The 14,634-nt window shown below is 44.3% G+C and overlaps 1 protein-coding gene across 12 annotated transcripts in view; it reads left to right on the forward strand.

Annotated features, from left to right (window-relative positions):
* SYNPO2L (synaptopodin 2 like) overlaps positions 1 to 14,634 on the forward strand; it is a 100,466-nt gene that overhangs the window by 21,178 nt on the left and 64,654 nt on the right. The window lies entirely within an intron of this gene.

Raw genomic sequence — 14,634 nt, forward strand, 5'->3', positions numbered from 1 at the left:
AAACAATCTTTGCCACATCTGTACAAGGATGATGGAGTATACCTCTCTGATGAGGGGTATGACATTTTCTTTGATGATCTGCGGCAGGGTATCAGGCATCACCTTGGGCTCTGGTGGGGGGTGAGGTGACCTAAGCATGGGCTAGGTCTCCTCTGTGGCAGGGTCAGTACGGGATTGGGAAAAAGGGGGTAAGTGGAAATAATTCTGTGAGAACCTTGAGGCACCTTCTAGAAAGGGGTGAGATGGACATGATTCCCTAGGCACAGATAATGTGCCGGCAATGAAAAGCCAGGAGTAGCGAGTTCTGTTCACTACTCTGCGGCCTAGAGCCAAGGTTACTCGCTCAAAAATCTGAGCTGCTGGAATTAAGTTCTGTAGCACTCAGATTTATAGGGGCCCGCCCTGATCTTTTAAAATTATCCAGGCCCCCTCCACAGATCTCAATCTCGAGGATTGACTTAATCCAGTTTTCATTTTCTATCATTTGCTTTAATTGGTCTAATGTGATTTAATTCGTTAATTGGCATTAAGAATGTTGCCCATTCTTAACCCATATGCTTGTGTCTGCCTCATCATTTTGGGTGGGTCTGGGTGCAATGCCTACTTGTGTGAATGGGAAAAATCAATTGGCAGCTAACATTGAGCATGAACTGCAGACAGTGTAAATCCATAACGAAGGTAAAAGCAGTATATTTGCTATGAAGAAATACTCCCATGTGGATGAGCCCAAGGTGTTGTACTCTGGTGGTAGTTTGCCTCCACAAGGAAATTAGGCACTGCATTCTACACTAGGTGCAGCCTCTGGACCAATTTCAAGGACAGCCCTACATAAAGTGCATTGCAGTAATCCAACTTTGAGGTTACCAAAGCATTAATTACTGTTCCAAACCCAAGCCTGAACCCAGATTGGAGTGGTTCTAGGTAATCAGTTTCCTTCAAGAATGCCAGCAACTGTGCCGCCACAACGGTCTTGATAACCTTGCTCCAAAAGGGGGTATTTCCAACCAGGTGGTGGTAGTTAAAGACTATTGAGTCCAAGGTGGTTTTTTTCAGGAGTGGCTGAACCACTACCTTCTTCAAGACTGCAGGCACTCCACCCTGCAGAGAGACATTCATCACACCCTGGGCCCACCCTGTCATGCATGCCCCCACAGCTAACTTTAATCAGTCATGAAGGGCAAGGGTAAAGAGGTCACATCACTGGATGCTACAGTCGCCTAGTCAGCATCATTAGGCTGCAAAAACTGGAACTGATCCCACAGTTTGATGGAGCATTGGAAAGCTGTCTCAGAGCTGCATCAACTCTAGCATCTAGTTCACTGTGGAAGTGAGTTTGTCCTTAATACATGGTGACAGGCTAATTCCAGTGCAGTGTGACATCTGACTGAACTGCTAGGGGATGCTGAGATTTTCTTGATACATCCATCCATCTCCCACTGGCTTTTTTTTTAATCCTAGTATCTTGTTGTTTCATTCCAAGTAGGGTCAAGAAACTATCAAATGTCTTTCGTGGCTATTCTAGTGTATGCGGCAGAAGTTCTTGGCAATGGCATTAAGTTTCATCTTCTTTCATGAGTCAAGTAACAGAAAACCCTTAATCTTTGCTGCCTGTTTTCTTCTCAGTGGGCAGACCTTTGTAGGTTGCTTTACTTCCTACTATTGCTTTTAAGAGACTCAAGGCTGCAATCCTAGTCTCTTTACCAGAGGAGAAAGCCCCACTGAATCTGAGCACATTTTTACTGTGAGCTGTGGACAAGAATGCATGACTTGTCTTGTCTCTTATAGAATTATAGCAATGTGTTGTTCACTTCCAACTTCATGGAATGATAGGAAGTTCTAAATGTCTCATTTTTATAGGGTCAGTTTCCTTGCAATTAGAAAGGACTGAGTACTCTGTTTACAATGTATTTATAGTGTTTTGTTTATTTATGCTTTATATTTACAAATATATATACACTGGACCTTGGGGAGCAGGGCCGCATCTCAGCAGAAAGTGCTTCCCCAGGCTCATTCTTGACATCCAGCTACAAAACTCTCTAAATGGCTGCATTTCAACTGTCAAGCTATTCAGCCTACTCTCCTCCCAGATAGGCAGGATGAATTTAGTAGCTAGTGGTTACCAGCCATCACAGTGCTAATTTAAGCAACAAATGTTAAATAAGGTAACATAATTAAATAGTAACTTTTAAAAAAAAGAAGCAACCCCAGGGAAAACATAATCTCACTTGACAGTAATACTGATAAAAAGAAATGTAGGTCCTTGCGGAACATTTACTGGAAAGGTTTCCTTATATCAAACTCACGTTGATAATGTTAAAGAATACTTAAACTTTGCTCACTTCAGGATGGCCTATTTATTTGGCAATGGTTCTGATTTGCTCAGAATCCAATGCTTTTTTCCAGTGCATTTTCCCCTTTTCTTACAACAAAAAGTCTTTTTTTAAAAAGCAGATTTATTGCCAAGAGTACTAAATCCACTTTAATTGCACAACCTGAATTTCCTGGTATGCAATTGAACCCCACCCACAACATAGCAACAGTCTGGAAGCAAGTTTTGAAAAGAGTTGAATTTTACACTACCATTTTGGTTTCTTATATGTTCAGTCACTGAAACCAGGTCAGCCCTTTTTACCGAGTCATGCTCCATAGACTCTATTTACTGAGTCATGCAGATTCAGCACAAGGCAAAACGTAAGGGCTAAACTACACATGACGTTAAACACACGGGTTGGCATTGTGTATATCTTTTTAAAACTGAAAAACAACCACTTGGGGGGGCAATGAGGATTAGGACCACAGCATGTGGAGAGTGATTAACCCTTTGCTCCATCCCACTCCAAGATCCTAAAATAGTTGTCATCCCCCAGTTGTTATTTAGTACAGAAAAGGGTATAAGAGGAGCCCTGCTGGATCAGGTGAGAGGTCCATCTATTCCAGCATCCCATGCTTACAGTGCTCAACGAGATGTCTATGCGAAGCCCACAACACTCTCCCCACTGGTGATTCCCAGCAACAGGTATTCAAAGGCATAGTGCCTCCAACAATGGAGGTAGCACATCACCATTCTGGGTAGCAGTCAATGATAGCCTTCTCCATTAATTTGTCTAATCCTTGTTTAATTTATCTGTCCCAAACTCCCTTTGGAACATATTGGGAGCTTTTCTTGTGCGTGGAGGGGCCAATGTGTGCAGATTTCTAGGTGGGTGAGGTAAAATTACTTTGCTGTTTAGCTGCTATCTAGATTCTTGCTATGGTGTTATTTGTATTTAGACCATTTTATTATATTGTTAGATTTCTTAGCTTCTGATTATTTTTGCTTATATTGTTATACTAAGGGCACTTGCAGACTGTTGCTATTTTGGGGTGGATTCAGTCACATATTGGTAAATTCAGGCTGTGCAACTAAAGCCGATTTGGTGATTTTGTGCAACAAACCTGCTTCCCCTGCCTGCAAATTTGTACCTTTTGCAAAAGATAAGTTTCAGGGAAATCCAGTATAATGTGTAGGAGAACAATTGCTTGATGCAAGTTCACCTAACCTTCTTGTAAACTAATCAGAATGGATTCTCAATAAATAACCAATGCTGTCTAACCTCCCTGCAAACTTTGTGCAAACAAATCAGGATGAATGTTCAGTAAACACAATGTCTGGAAGAAATCTGAGACTGTTATGTTATTTATTGATTGATTACATTGTACACATCTATCATTGGTGATACCCAGTGTTGGTCATACTGAAAGTAGGCCCACTGAAATTAATGGCTAACATTGGATGTCATCCTGTTTGTTATATTTTTCTGAGTGAACTGTTGCTGGCTTTGTGTTCTGTGAGCTGCTTTAAGCAGTCTTTTATGGGAAAGAGGCATATACATTAAAATCTAATCTAACAACAGTAAGTAAATAGAAGGTTTGTGCATGCTGTGTTGTGTTCTAGATCTTCATGTATGCCACTGATGCCAGAGCAGTGAAATGGCCTTTCTTGGGATGCTTGGTTGGCTCCCTCTCATTTAGCCTTCAGGCAAACAGTCCAAACATTCTTATTTGCCCAGGGGTTTGGATGGTGTTGTTAACTTTGCACCCTGCTGTTTGTTTGTTTTTTGTTTTTACTGTTATTCTTGTTTCTAACTCAGGTCTTCTGTAGATTACTGGGATGTTACTGTGCATTAAATACAATATGATTTTAATGTATGTTCTAAGCTGCCATGGAGGCTTATAGCTGAAAGGTGGGATATAAATAAACTTTGATGTACTACTTAGGATTATATTGATATTTTTTAAAGTCTCAGCAGCATGATCTGATCTTTAGGCAGATTCATCATATATTTAGGCTGCACCCAAAGAACAGAACAACTAGTTATGTATGCTATGGGAACTTTGCCTTTGCCACATTTTGAAACTGAAAGAGACTTTTGAAGATCGGGTATAATATGGTAGGGAGTGGTCTACAGTTAAGAAAAAAACTTTAAAATCCTACTGGGCATGCGTGTATGTCAGGAGCTGCTGGATGTGTGTGCAGTCCCCTTGTGATGTGTGATGAAAGATGCCATTGGAAGGCCATTTTATAGAATTTTATATAACTTTTCCTTATAATTGTTGAGAAGGATAGTTCTCTCAGTACTCTTAGCTTAACCATGATGGCTGTATGGATTCAGTGACAGTGTTTGGAGAAAGCAGCTGGGTAAGACTATTATTTATTTATTTATTCAATTTATTAGTCGCCCATCTGGCTGGTTGTCCAGCCACTCTGGGCGACGTACAAGATAAAACAATACATTAAAACATTAAAATTTAAAACCATAATCAGTAAAAAACCTAACCCACCCCAAAAGCCTGCCTGAAGAGCCAGATCTTCAAGGCCCGGCGGAAGCTTATCATTGCCTTATTATTGCCTTAATGGCCTGCCTCTGGAGTTCCTGGGGAGCATGGCAGGAAAACAGGAGGCCATCTGGAGGCTTTCTAAATTCCAGTGGTTGATCAGGACCTCCGCTACATGTTGCACCCCTCCAGGTAGTGTTGCCAGTCCTTGGAGGCATCTTGGATCATTACTTAACTCCTTCATCCACATGGTATAGTTTTGCTCAGGCGCTGTCACTTTCCTGGAGAAACATGTGCAAGGGTGGAGGCCTCCCCATTCTTTGGTTCTTGTAACAAGACTGCTCCACTCGCCACATCCGAGGCATCCGTCTCCACCACAAAAGGCAGGCAGGAGTCAACATGTGTCAGGTTCCAGCTAGGGGAGCCCTCGTTGGAGGAAGACCACGAGTCTCCAGTCGTGGACCCAGCCCTGGCTCAGGCCTTATCTGAGGGTGAGGAGTCAGGGTCCTATGATGAGGCCCAGCATGAGCTGTTGGCACCCAAGGAAAGATTGGCCTCTGATATTGAGCCCAAAGGAGAGGCATCACCTCAAATGCCAGATGGAGACCCAGCCCATCAGAAGAAGTGCCCGACTACAGGCCCAGACTCCTGTGGAGTAAAGGACTCCTTGGGAGTAAAGGTTTGCCTGCAGGTGATCAATGGGAGTCAGCTGAGGTTTGGGGTATGGTTCAGCAGCTTCAGCATAAAACCCCCAGTGCTAGGCTTGAAGGGCTGCTGGAGCATAGTCTATCCACCAGCTCTGTACCTGATGTTTCTGTGGATTGACTGTTGATGTCAGACCAGACTACTCTGAACCTGCTTCTTGCCTTGCCCCAGACCTGCATGGCCTGCAGACTGCTTGGCTCCTGATCCTGGACTCCTCTGACCTTGCTTTGTGTCTGACCCCTTTGTTGCTGTGGTAGACTCTGGACTTTCATTTTGGATTGGCCCTGAATACAGCAATGGTGTAGCCCTCATCTGTGGCGTTGCTGGAAAGTCTCTTGCCTTTTTAGGAGCCTGGTGAGAACAGGACAGCATTTCTGAGGATGGGTTCTGAGGCAAACAAGGACTTGAGGTGTTTGAAGGCCCACTGAGCAGCCTCCATCCACTGACAGGGAGCTGATTCATAGAATCCTAGAGTCGGAAGGGTCCTTGTAGGCCATCGAGTCCAACCCCCTGCTCACAGCAGGAAATCCACAGCTAGAGCATCTCCCGCAGATAGCTGTCCAGCCTCTGCTTGAAGACATCCAGCGAAGGGGATCCCACCACCTCCCTAGGCAGTCGGTTCCATTGCCGAACTGCCCTTACTGTCAAGAAGTTCCTTCTAATGTCCAATCTGAATCTACGCTCCTGCAACTTAAAACCATTAGACCTAGTCCTACCCTCTGGGTCAGCAGTGAACACATCTGTACCCTCCTCTATGTGACAGCCCTTCAGGTACTTGAAGAGTGTAATCATGTCACCCCTCAGCCTTCTCTTCACCAGACTGAACATGCCAAGTTCCTTCAACCTTTCCTCATAAGACTTGTTCTCCATACTGGCTATCATCCTTGTCGCCCTCTTCTGAACCCGCTGTAACTTGTCTATATCTTTCTTAAAATGAGGCGCCCAGAACTGAACGCAGTATTCCAGATGAGGCCTGACTAATGCAGAATATAGTGGGACTATTACTTCCCTCGACCTGGAAACTATAGCTCTGTTTATGCATCCCAAAACTGCGTTTGCCTTTTTTGCCGCAGCATCACACTGCTGGGTCATGTTCAACTTGCAATCCACTACAATTCCAAGGTCCTTCTCACACGCACTACTGCTAAGCCGGGTATTTCCCATCCTGTAGCCGTGCATTTTGTTTTTGTGGCCTAAATGCAGAGTCCTGCATTTGTCGTTATTGAATGTCATTTTATTAATTTCAGCCCAATTTTCTAGTCTATCCAGGTCCCTGTGGATTTTATTCCTGTCTTCCATTGTGTTAGCTATCCCTCCCAGTTTCGTATCATCCGCAAACTTCATAAGGCTTCCCTCCACCCCATCGTCTAAGTCATTGATAAAAATGTTGAAGAGTATCGGCCCCAGGACAGAACCCTGTGGCACTCCACTCGAAACCTCCTTCCAGTCCGAAGCAGAGCCGCTGATGACCACTCTTTGAGTACGGTTTTCCAACCAGTTGTGAATCCACCTGACAGTATTCCTTCAGACAGTCCTTCAGGTGGAACATCAGGTTGGAATAGGTAGCAATGAACTTGTTGTAATAATTGGCAAACCCTGGATAGCGCTGAAGGTCCTTGGCCTTGGTCTGCCAGGAGAGCACACAGTTCATTTTTCCTGGGTCCATCTCAACTCCTGTAGGCAAAGTTCGATACCCCAAGAAATCAAGGGTGGTTAGGTCAAAGCTGCATTTCTCCAGCTTGGCATACATGTGATACTCTTTCAGCCTTTGGAGGTCTGCTCAGATGTGGGACTCATGTTGTCCAGGGAAGGCTGAGTACACAGCTATATCATCTAAATGCACAGAAGCAAATGGTCCAGATAGTCTCTAAAGATATCATTTCTGCTCCCTTTGCTAGCAGTTCTCTGTGGGGCCCATGACACCTGCTACTCCTAGTAGTAAGTGCTCGGTAACGTTGCCTCAAAGTAAATTTGTGTTCCACTGATTTTATACCTAGCACAAATGACATCAAAGTGGAAAATGAAAAAGAAACATACTTGAAAGGTTGAAGGAAGATCTTTTTTTTTTTAGTTAGTACCCAAACAGCTTGTAGCATGAATGGTCTAAAAAAGACATGGGAAGGAGATTGGGGTGGCAAGATTAATGAACAGGACTGGAATATATTATGGAATAAACCACTTGTAAGCACATCTTCTCAGATACAGGAAGCTATGTTAAAAGTGGTACATAGGTGGTACCTGACACCTGTTCACTTGTCCAGAATTAATGCGGCTCATGCTCCCACGTGTTGAAAGGGTGTGCCTCACTGGGGACTTATCATCACATGTGGTGGGAATGTGCTCGAGTGAGGCCTTTCTGGACCTGAGTCTTTGAGGAAATACAACACATCACAGCCTCTGTTCCAGAGAGGACTCGCAGTTATGAATCTTTTTGTAGGAGTCAATAAAGATCTCAAAAATAAGTCTCTCATAGGCTACTTACTAATGGCCACTAGGATTACAATTGCAATTTATTGGAAGGATCTAAGTGAAGCCACCTTGGAGCATTGGTATCAAAAGGTCTGGTATACGGCTTTCATGGAAAAATTAACAACTAAACTTCGGTTATTTAGATACATGGTACCCGTTTGTAGCATACATCAACCAAAATGAACATGGGGAAAAGCCACCCTCATATTACACTCATATTTGGAATGCCTAAAAGTTGTTATAACTTGGAGTTGTTTAAAAATTTTATTAATTCACCATTGACATTTGGTTGTTGTCTTCCTCATCATGTTCTGTAAAAGGTTTGGCTGAGAACCTTTAACATCCACAAATAATAAATATGGAGACAGAATGTTTGTAAAATTTATAATCCAGAAAGTGCCAGGATGGGCAAGGGTGGGGTGGGGTACGTTGAAGGGGAAAGGGTTAGTTATTTGTTATATTTTATTTATGCCTTTCTATTTCCAACAGTTGTATTGGTAATGGAAGATCTTTAATTTGAAAATCAATAAAAATTATTTCTTAAAAAAAAAACCAAACAACCTGTAGAACCTTGAAAAAAAGGTTACAGACATTTGCTTTTCCCCACTTTAGTTCGCTGCAGAGAGTACATTAAAAAATCATAGCTACTGTTCATAGCTTGGTGCCCACTCAGTTCAGCACCCCAGGTGACCGGTCAGTTGACTCACCCCTAAAGCCAGCCCTGCATCTAGGTTTCTTCCCCTCTTCTCAGTTCATCTTTTTCACTGATTTCACCCCAGGCTGTAGTTGCAGAGAGACTGGGAACTGGTCAAATTGTGGTGCCAATGTTTTGTTCCAAGAGAGATATATGAGCTTTCGAAACAGCTTTTGAAGTAATTTTCCTGGTGATATTCCATGCGTGGAAGTAACTCCTGCAGGAAAAACAACTTTTTAATATGTTTTGTGAGGGTTGGGGGCAGTAGGAGAGAATTGTTGGGAGGGAGAAGATTCAGCTTCTTTCTGTGGCTTTGAGATTTTAGGCTGTGTCCAGACATGGTCATTATCTTGTCATCGGCTTATTCAGACCCAGTTTTTCCAATTGGCCGATGAGGGTCCACACACCACCATTTTTTCACTCGCTGTATTTATTGTTGTTCTGCATCTTAACATCCACACCACTGGGCAGAGCTTGGCAGAAAATATCCTGGGTATGTTTGGGGAAGGGTTTCCCTCCCCTCAATCACTCCTCCCCCAGTTAATTTATAGAATTAAACTGCAGTTTATTTGCTCTTTTTTAAAAAAATGCATTTATTTTTGCCCAATTTTAATTTAACGGAGTTGTGCAAGATCTGTAATAATAAAAACAAGTTGGGCCTGCTTAGTGCTCTGAGTAGAATGTGTGCATGAAAATTAAGATAATTCTCTCTTCCAGCTTTCTCCACTCTTGGAGAAGTTTGAAGAGGCTCAGGATTCTTCTCAGGATCATATACTCCCCCCTTCAATCAGAGCACTAAGGAGCTCAAAGCATTTACTTTTATTATTACAGGTCTTGTGAAAATCTGCTCAAATGGGGAGCAAACAGAAGTAGGAGTGTGGCAATGGAGACCACCCAATTAAATGTCACCAGACAGGCAACAAACTGCCCACACCCCAAAAAATGCCCTACAGAACATCCACATCCATAGTGACTGCAGATGTAGGATGACAGATTGTTTTTTTATTACTGGATTTTCTGCAGTAATGGAAAATTTGGATGAAAGGGAGAAAAAGTGTGCGCTGACATTGTGAAAAACTTCCTAGCATGAGCGGCACCAAGTCCACAATAAACAGCCATGTGGAAGCACTCTGTGTGGTTTTCTTAAGTGAGTCCCTCTGCTGGAGTTTTCAAATTTGGAACAATTAAAAAGATGTCCCACTGAATCTATTGAATGGCCATACATGGGAGGTTTTGGGTGACCACCCCTCTCCTGTAGCAGACGTCTTCCCACTTTAATGTACCGCTTCTGGTGAGGTTAGTTCTGAACTGGTGATAGAATATTATAGAAAAGCACACTTTAATAGTATATTTAAAGCACACAGATGCCCTCTTTGTTTTTAAATCGATGCAGGACAGGCTATTGCAGAGTACAGGAGGGCCCCGCTTTACAGCGCTTTGCTTTACAGCGATTCGCTAATACAGCGGTCTCAGTTAGATGCAATTAGACTAAAGCCCCACTCATATGGCGCTTGTTCCACTTTTACAGTGGTTTTCAGGCATCGTGCACCATTCTATTCAATGAGTTCCACTTTACAGCAGGGGTCTGGAACGTAATCCGCCATATGAGTGGGGCCCTACTGTAAATGCAAACAGGATATAGCCAAGGGGGAACAACCTTCAGCAATGTGTAATAATAGACTGGTGGAGTGTAGGGTGCCTCAGACTGTGATTCTTGGTGTTAGAAGTGCACAAGTGCCCCTTTATGAAATGTTGTTCAGTATATATATGTAATAGGGCTGACCTCTCCAGAAGGTTAAGTGCCCCATTTTGGACAGCCTGCTCTACTACCTTCATGGGCAGAAAAGGGTTTGGTATTCGCCATCCTCTTCGTACCTTTTCCATAGCATGCTTAGTCCCCTAACATGATGGTCCTAGCATGCTTGACATGCAACTTTCATTTTTTCAAAAGCGCAAAACTCTGTTTTGGTAGTCAGTCCAACTTACAAAGCATTCAGCCCTACTTTCCATCTATTCAGTCCTACTTTCCATCTTTCCCTGCTGTCTGCACCAAATAAGTAACCGCCACCCAGTCATCTTTAAGTAGAGGTTTTGTAGAAATCAAGCAATATATTGTATGTTTTGTTAAATAATACATTTAATTACATAAGAGGAATGCATTTAAATCAACATTTTTTAGCACTGGAATGGAAATCTAAGGTTACTATAAGCTTCCCTTTTCCTTTTCGTTGTTTGTTTTATTGAAAGAAAAGGAATTAGCAGATGTGACATCACATAAATAAGAAAAAAATACCTCAATCAAAATGTCTGATTATATATTATTAAAGGGCAGGACTGAAGTTACTGGGGTGATTCTTTTTGCTAAGTAGATTCTTTGGCTAGAACGGAGATATTTGTGTTCCTTTTTTTTCTTGGACAACTTGCACTCAGGAGAATGGAGGGTAAGAATAGTTTTTGGACTTTTGTTTTAGGGTTTTAGAAATGCTTTTAGAAATGATCTTACAGTGCAGAATACTCAGAAGTTCAATGGGACTTACTCTGACAACTTTGTACAGGACAGCAGCCTTAGATTGTTTCTCCCAAAGCTACCATCTTATATGAGTATACACATTTATTTATTTTGCTCTTTGCCTAAACACTCCAGCTTGGTGACATAAGAGAAGGAAACCAGATGGAAAGTGCTTAGTTTGATAGGAACAGGAGAACCTGCTTGCTCTGTTGCTTTATTACTAGGTTTCATGTTCTCCTTCCAGATTTTTTTTTTAAGTTTGCGGCAGAGGAAGGGCAAAGACTCCAAAAGGCCAGGATGATGGCATTTGTGCTGATGAATGTGGCAGATGCAATGAGCAATTTCTATTTTAAGACTGCAGGAAAAGCTTGGAGCTGATCCCCAGAGGCTGATGAAGGTCCAGCAAATGTCTAGACAGCTCATACCTCCGAAAAAAGACATGCATTTCTCCCTTTCCCCATTCCTCCACATTGCAGGGGAAGACACTGAGGGCCAAACTAGATGTGCTCCTAAACTTGTCATTAGCAAGTCTCTCTTTTTTTTTTTAAATAGTAATAGCGATATGAAGTCCTGATTTTCACTGGGACCACAATACACAGGGAGGGAAAGGGTCCCATGTGCTTCTAGCAATTGCCAACTGGCATTAGTTGAAGTGGAGGGCCTGGGCTTGGCCAACAGAGAGTTTACCTGCATTGGGGGGGGATTGAGTACTTCCTGAGGACACTGCTCTCCACTGTTGGGGTTGGGGGAAGACTGCTGGACAATACAGTTCAATCAAGAGACACTATTCACATTTGGCAGTGGGAGTTGGGGGGACATAGGAGGTAGGTGCAGCAGTTCAGCAATACCTGTGTGCCATGCTTGGTCCTTCTGTGTCACACATAAGCACACACACCAATTGCTGGAGAGGAAGTTGGTGTTGGGTATTTTGAAGTCCCAACGAAAAGGTACCTATTGCAGTTATAAACAGAGAGGTTTTAGCAATGTGCTCAAGTTTAGGTTGTTCTGTGCAAAGTGCTCCCTTTGTATATGAAGTGTCTTTTCTGCATAGTTTCACATTACCCAAGTTCCCCCTTGTGAGGTCTAAATGTGAATGTCATGAGGCCTGAGAGAGTGAGGGTGCACATCACCTGACTTATGGCCTCCCTGTATGGGGTTGGCGTCATTGATGGGTTTTTGGCCATGGAGTCAAGGGATATAAGATGTGGCTTAAGTGTGCTCCTTTCCTGTGCTGCCCCAAGCCCTATCCTGTTTCAGCTTTTTTATTGCTGTGTCTGTCATGGTGTTGGCATATCTGATATTCTGGCAATTTAGTGGAGTTTTTCATCAAATCCTGCAGCCCAGAAGTGGGGAACCTATGGCCCTCCAGGTATTGCTGGACTACAACTCCCATCATCACTGATCATTGGCCATGCTGGCTGGGGCTGATGGGAGTTCTCCAAAAACATCTGAAGGGCCATAGTTTAGCTGCACCTGCTGCTGGCAGATCTTCAGTATAGAGCTAGGCCCTTAATTGTGCTTCCAGCTAATTACAGAAGACTAATGTCATCCTCCGTGGCGCAGAGTGGTAAGCGGCGGTAACGCAGCCGAAGCTCTGCTCACGGCCGGAGTTCGATTCCGACGGAAGGAGGAAGTCGAATCTCCGGTAAAAGAGGTCGAGGTCCACTCAGCCTTCCATCCATCCGTGGTCGGTAAAATGAGTACCCGGCATATGCTGGGGGGTAAAGAACGGCCGGGGAAGGAACTGGCAATCCCACCCCATATATACATTCTGCCTAGTAAACATTGCAAGACGTCACCCCAAGAGTCGGAAATGACTCTCACTAAAAGTGCGGGGACACCTTTACCTTTTTAATGCCTCAGCAAAGCTATAGGGTCATAGTGTAGAAATGCCTCCAGAGCATTAACCAAAGAGAGGGGAGCTCCTGAAGCCTAATTCCATATGGACTGCAACACTGGGACAACTGCTTCAGAGTGAGAGTCTGTAACTGGCAGAAAGCTGGCCCTCCCTGGGTGTGAGACAGGTGGGGGAGTAGATGGGCCCTGTGTGAAAAAGTTTGAATGGGTATGACTGTTCCCAATTCTCGCAGAGGCCTACTGGAATAACTGGCTCTGACAGGTTTTGTTGGTGGGCTCGTGTTGGGTCCATATTAGGTGTTTAGGAGGAGTCTTAGTACGGAGGGAAATGGGTGATGCCACCCCAATTTCAGTGATCATGGGTAGAGGGAAGTATAGCCATAGGGATGTGGTGAATTACCATAGAAGACAAGGACAAAGCTATCTGCGCCTTGTTCCTTGCTGCCGCTCCTCTCATGGATGGGTTCCTCATTGCTCATCTGCTGTGCCCACTGGCCTGTGTGTGTTGTTGTTTAACGCCAGATCGGTACACAGTAAGACCACTCTCATCCATGATTTGATTGTGGATGAAGGTGCTGATTTGGTGTGCATTACTGAGACCTGGGTGGGTGAGCTGGGAGGAGTTGATCTGACCCAGCTTTGCCCATCTGGATACTCGGTGCAACACCAGCACAGGCTGCAGGGATGGGGGTGGAGGAGTTGCTGTGGCCTATAGAACTTCCATCTCTGTCACCAGGAAACCACTCTGTCTTGTAGCTGGCTGTGAGGGCTTGCACCTGGTGTCGGGCTGACGAGACAGTAAACTAGGGTTGCTGCTGGTGTACCATCCACCCTGCTTCCCAGCAGCTTCTCTGACTGAGCTAGCGGAGGCCGTCTCAGCTGTGGTGTTGGAGGAGCCCAGAATGATAGTGCTGGGTGATTTCAATGTCCATGCGGAGGCTGCCTCTAGAGTTCTGGCTCGGGACTTCATGGCCTCCATGATGACCATCAGGCTCTGTCAAGTTGTTACTGGCCCAACACATAGGGCAGGGGACACCCTCGACTTGGTTTTTGCTTCAGATGGAGGAAGGGGTGGTCCGGGGATGGGGGGGTGGATATTACCCCATTGTCATGGTCAGATCACTTCTTGGTGAAGTTTAGACTTATGGCTCCGATCCTTCCCTGCAGAGGTGATGGACAGATTAAGATGGTCTGCCCCCGGAGACTAGTGGAATCCACAGGATTCCTGAATGCCCTGGGGGAGTTTGCAGTAGATAGAGCAGGTGACCCTGTTGAAGCTCTTGTCACGCTGTGGAACAGCGAGGTGCATCGGGCTCTTGACACGGTTGCACCCGAGTGCCATCTCTGGCATTGTGGTGCCCAGTTTGCACCTTGGTACACTAGTGAGCTAAGGGCAATGAAACAGGCTGGAAAACAGCTAGAGCGCAAGTGGCGAAAGATGTGCTGTGAGGCTGATCAGGCACGAGTAAAACATCATAACCGTGCCTACTGTGTGGCAGTCAGGGTGGTGAAGAAGGCCCACTTCTCTGCCTCCATTGCATCCTCAAGTAGCCGTCTGGTGGAGTTTTTCCATATTGTCAGGGGT

This window comes from Rhineura floridana, chromosome 7 (assembly GCF_030035675.1).
Source record: "Rhineura floridana isolate rRhiFlo1 chromosome 7, rRhiFlo1.hap2, whole genome shotgun sequence".
Lineage (NCBI taxonomy): Eukaryota > Metazoa > Chordata > Lepidosauria > Squamata > Rhineuridae > Rhineura > Rhineura floridana.